This window comes from Macaca thibetana, unplaced genomic scaffold (genome assembly GCF_024542745.1).
Source record: "Macaca thibetana thibetana isolate TM-01 unplaced genomic scaffold, ASM2454274v1 unplaced_scaffolds70, whole genome shotgun sequence".
Taxonomy (NCBI): Eukaryota; Metazoa; Chordata; class Mammalia; order Primates; family Cercopithecidae; genus Macaca; species Macaca thibetana.
In genome coordinates this window covers 14,799-20,000 of record NW_026088859.1, presented here as the reverse complement: position 1 = coordinate 20,000, position 5,202 = coordinate 14,799, and the positions used below count along the sequence as shown (strand labels likewise).

Here is a 5,202-nt window from a genome sequence, read left to right as displayed (position 1 = left end):
CCCCGAAGTGGGACGGCTTCTCCCTTCCTCTGAGCTCACGGTGTGGCTCAGCCCTGGGCACAGATAAATGTGGTGTTTTTAGAGCAGAGAGGAGTGCTGGCTCCCCCGAGTCAGACCCCCGGTGCCCAGGTGGGAGAGACGGGTCTGAGGCTGCCGGGTGTAGCTGGATGGGCCTCAGGTGACTCTTCAGCCCCCCACTTGGGTGTCTGAACTGTGTGTTATCCCAGAGCACAGAGCTGTGTGGAGGTGCAGGGGTAGCTGGGGTGTGGGAAGCTCCAAGCACATGTTTGAGCTCTGAGGAGGGCGCTGGGCAAGGTGGGTGCTACGGGAAACCTGAGCCACCTGCCTGTGTGGTAGGACCGGGTCCTGGCCCTGGCAATGACTACGGGCAACCGCAAGGCGGAGCTGCAGCTACAGCTGTGCAACAAGCTGGTGGCACTGCTGGCCACACTGGAAAATCCCCAGGAGTGCTTGGAGTTTGCCTACGTGGCCCTAGCACTCAGCATCACTCTGGGTAAGTCCCCTGAGCCCCCACCCTGCCAGGACCCACACTTTGCCAGAGCCCAGCCTCCAGGTCTGCAGGGCAGGAGCTGAAACAGCTGCTGGATTTTCCTGGTCTCCTGTCCAGGCAGGCAGATCTGCCCAACTGGCTTCCCCGTCCGGCTGTGGGGCACTGCCCGAGGTCTCTCACGCAGTGCAGAGCTCCCTGCCTGACTGAGCTCTGTTTCCTCTGCCTGTTCCCGCTGCTGACCACAAGGGCCGCCCAGTGTGCCCTCTGCCTTCCAGACATGCCAGGCATCTCGTTGGTCCCTGTATGTGCCAGGCTGAGTGGCATATTCCCTTTCTCTTGTACCCTTCCCACCCTCATCAACCACACAGCTCTCTGGCTGATAAAATCCCAGTTCCCCTTCCAACAGTCTGCCCCTTAAGGCCGGGCATCCCCTGGTGCTGTGCCAGGGTCATCTGTCCCCCTCCAGAGACAGGGAACCCTAGGCAGGCCGCATGCCCCAGCGCCTTGTGCCCTGTGGCCCAGTACACAGTAGGTGTGCAGCTGACTCCCCAAAGTAGGGGGCTCTGATTGTGACACACCCAGGAGGAGTCGGATGTCTATGTCTGTGGGTTGCCTGGAGCCGGGGTGCCTGGGAGCACCTGGACTGCATGGCTTTTGGGCTCCCCTGGTTAAAACCAGTGAGCATAGGCAGGTGGCTATGTGTAGGCACAGAGCTGGGCCATCCAAGTCCGACTTTGCCAAAGCCTCACAGTAGACAGGGGCAGGCCTTATTAATTCTGCTTTGCAGATGGGAAAGTGAGTCTGGGAACCCAGAAGGGACTGGCCAGAGCTGCCCAGGTGACCGCAGGTGCCTGGAGGCAAGCCAGGTGTGCTGCCTGGGGTCTGCATACCTGCTCCTGAGGGGCCTGTGCCCTCCCTGCCCCAGGGAGCCACGTCCTCACACCTGCCCCTTTGGCCTGCACCCCAGGGGACCAGCTGAACGAGCGCATGGCCTACCACCGGCTGGCCGCCCTGCACCATCAGCTGGGTCATGGCAAGCTGGCAAAGCACTTCTACCTCAAGGCCCTGTAGCTCTGCAACTCGCCGCTGGAGTTCGACGAGGAGACCCTCTACTACGTGAAGGTGTACCTGGTGCTCGGTGACATCATCTTCTACGACCTGAAGGTGGGTGGGGAGGGGCAGGGCTTGGGGTGTTCCCGGCCCCCTTGGAGTGGGATCTCCACCCAGACCCCAGAGGCCTGGGTTCCAGCCTTCCTTAGGAATGGCCCAGTGGCCTCCCTGGAGCTCTGCACGTGGCTGGAGGAGCCGGCAAGGTCAGCAGATACAACCCAGCTCCCAAGCTGGCCAGGCCCCACCCTCAAGAACTCAGTCTCAGCCAGGGAGGCTGACACATGAGTGGGCAATGGTGTCCTCTGGGTAAAGAAGGAGGATTGTAGTCGGGGGGCCCTCCTGGAGGAGATGACACCAAAGCTGATTCTTGACAGTCAAGTGTCAAGTTGCATTTAACAAAGAAAACAGGGTCGGGAGAAGGACATTTCGGAGGACGGCATCATCCTCACATTGAATCAACGTTGCAAGATCCAACCCAAATCCTGGCGCCTCGTCTAGGAAGCCTGCCCAGGGTGCCAGCCTGCACTGAGCAACTCCTTCCTGGAGCCCCGAGACACCTTGAATCTTCACATCACCCAGGAAGGGTGGGGTGGGACCAGTGTCTTACCATTGGGTTCACAGACAGGGAAACCCCAGCTCGGGGCAGGTGCGGTGGGGCCCCAGCCAGCCAGGCTGAGGCCTTGCTGGGTCGGGTCTGTCTCGAGGGGAGGTGCTGTGCTCCCTCTGCCCCCAGCCCTGCAGGGGTGGAGAGCTGGGACTGTCAGACTCAGACCTGGGGTGTCTCCACCCCTCTGCCCAGCAGGCACCGCCCCTCCTCAGCATCGCACCGGCACCACGTCAGTGCTCCTTATGGGCTGAGGGGCCAGGGCACTCCAGTCCTGGGGCCGAGATCTTGGGGGCCTTAGAACAACATGAGGAGCTGGGGCAGCCCTAAGACCCCGCCCCGTATCCCCCACCGCAGGCCTGGGGCTGCCCGGGAGGCCCCCGCCCAGTGCTGGCGACACCTGGTGGTCAGAAGTGGTCCCTGTGGCCTCCCAAGTCCCAGCCAGACAGGGAGGTGCCAAGTGTCAGACCCAGAGGGACGCTGCTCACCGCTCAGGGGCTCGCCTGGGACCCAGGGGGACGGGCCTCCCAGAAGAGGCCTTTATCTCTTTTGGTCAAGCCTGCCGCCCACTCCGCCTGCCCAGGAGGAAGGAAAGGGCCAAGTAGTACCTGAGAGGCCAAAGTCCACGGTTGGGGTTGAGGGGCAGAGGCCTCCTTCACCTCCTTCCCATGCACAGCCCTCCTTCACCTCCTTCCCATGCACAGCGCTCTGGGCCTCATCGTGACTATGCTGTCAGCGCAGGCCAGCTTCCCACAGGGAGGCCCCCTTGGAATTCCCCAAGGGCGGCTGTCTTTCCAAGGCTACACCCTCCTCCTTGTATAGTAGGCTCTGGACCCAGGGCCCAGAGGAGTAGGAGAAAAAGCCGGGCTGCATGGGGCCTGGAAGGCTGGCAGAGAGGCAGGGGTAAATGGGCATCTTTGCCGATTGCCTCTAAAAAGGGGTCCCCTTTAGTCTACACGTGAGAGCGAGCCCTGGAATAGGGAGGATTAGGTGTGTCCTGGCTCAGCCTGCCACTCACTAGCTGCTGCACACACTACAGGCACATGGAAATGCACACGCAAATGCACACGGGCACAGGCACACGCACACACACACACACACACACACACACACACACACACACACAGGCACACACAGGCACACACACAGACACGCACACACAGGCACACAAACACGCACAGACACACAGGCACCCACATATGCACAGACACATGCACAGGCACACGCAGAGACATATGCATTGGCTGGCTCCTTCCTGTTTAGTTGGGATGCCCCCACCCCTTCAGGAAGCCTTTGCCTTCCACCCCCGGCTGAGTCTGGGGCCTCCTGGGCCCCCCACAGGCTCCTGGGCTTCCCTCTGCCACAGCCCGGGCCACCCTGTGTGGTCAGTGTTCACTCCCAGGTCCCTCAGACTGGGAGCAAGGACGTTAGGCTCAGCCACGCACCCAGCACAGAGTCCAGTGTTCGGCTGGGCCGAGGGGCATTGGATGAGCAGTGGCGGTGACTCGGGGCCTTCTCACGCCCCTGCGCCGTGTGTGGGGCGGGGCAGTGGGGGAATGGACTGCTGCATCTTGGACTTTGTCCTTGGCCCTGGGAGTCATCTTGAGATGGTAAAGAGGGACAGGCTAGGCATGGGTCTTAGAGAGGTCCCTTGGGTGACCCCATGTGGAGGAGGCGCCTGGGGAGAAGCCGGGTGGGGGATGGGAGGGTCAAGGAGGAGGTCTGGGAGACGGCATCCCAACCCAGGGATGGTGAGTTTGAGCCAAAGATGCATTGAAAATGGGAGTGGATGTCTGGGGAGTCACACTCCGTCAATATTTCAGGGAACATTGCCAGAGAGAACACCTGTGAGATGGTTTTGTACCTGGCCTGTCCCGTGGAGGGCCTGGAAATGGTCAGCATGGACAGGGGCCAGAGGGGAGCCTGGGTCACTCAACGCTGTGCCCCTGCTGTGGCTTGGAGCCACGGGCCCTGCATGGAACTCTCAGAGCAGGCAGGATCTGCCCTGACCTCAGCCCATGGGGAAAGCAGCCACTGCCTGCAGAGAGGGTGGCACTGGGGCAGGACACTCGGGGTGAGTGGGGCGTAGGGGCAGTCAGGAAGGCTTCCGGGGTGTCAGGGTCGTCCCCACCTCCTGCAGCTGAGACCACAGCAGTGTCACAGGCTTCGGGGTTCATGGGGTGAGCCAGCATTGGCTGGACATGTGGAATGACCTGGAGACAGGAACGGCCTCTGGGAAGACGGGCTCCGAGTCCCCCTTTTGCTGAGCATGACCTGTCCCCTTCAGGACCCGTTTGATGCAGCCGGGTACTACCAGCTGGCACTGGCAGCCGCCGTGGACCTGGGCAACAAGAAGGCACAGCTGAAGATCTACACGCGGCCGGCCGCCATCTCCCACAACTTCCTCCTGGACCGTGAGAAGTCGCTCTTCTTCTACCAGAAGGCCAGGACCTTCGCCACAGAGCTCAACGTCCGCAGGGTCAACCTGCCTCCTCTGCCACTCTGCGGGTGGGCCCCCTGGTTGGCCCCCAGCCACCCTCGCTGAGGACAGCATCCGAGGGAGTGGGTTTTGTGCAAGGAGGATGGTCTCCTCCCTCTCCTGGTGTCTCCCGTGGCTCATTTTCTGGGAAATGGAGGCATGAAAGCAGGGTTCAAATAGCAATAAATGGTTTTTTTTTTGCAATAACATACCGAAGTCCCCAGGGCATCCTTCCCTGTGTGCTTCCTGGGCTGTGTCTGGGGGCCAGCTCCTTCCCTGGTGGCAGCCCTCTGATCTTGGGGATGAGAACAACTGTGAGTCCAACAGACCTGGGCCAGGTCATCATGAGCCTCGGTTTCCTCGGCGGCCAGAGGGGAGATGGTGGTGGAACTCTGGGCAGCTCCTTGCTCTCCCTGCTCAGAGCTCTTGCTGTAGGTCTCGTGCCGCCCTTGCCTTTAACCTTCAGGCCACTGTGCCTGGATGTGGGGGCTGCTAGTG

The 5,202-nt window shown here is 61.4% G+C and overlaps 1 pseudogene across 1 annotated transcript in view; it reads left to right on the top strand.

Annotated features, from left to right (window-relative positions):
- Positions 1-4,911, top strand: part of LOC126947290 (SH3 domain and tetratricopeptide repeat-containing protein 1-like) — a 27,498-nt pseudogene extending 22,587 nt beyond the window's left edge. Inside the window, exons 5-7 of the transcript XR_007723007.1 lie at positions 358-514; positions 1,479-1,675; positions 4,513-4,911. The product of XR_007723007.1 is annotated as an SH3 domain and tetratricopeptide repeat-containing protein 1-like (transcript). The remainder of the gene's footprint in view (positions 1-357; positions 515-1,478; positions 1,676-4,512) is intronic.
- The last annotated feature ends 291 nt before the right edge of the window (positions 4,912-5,202 follow it).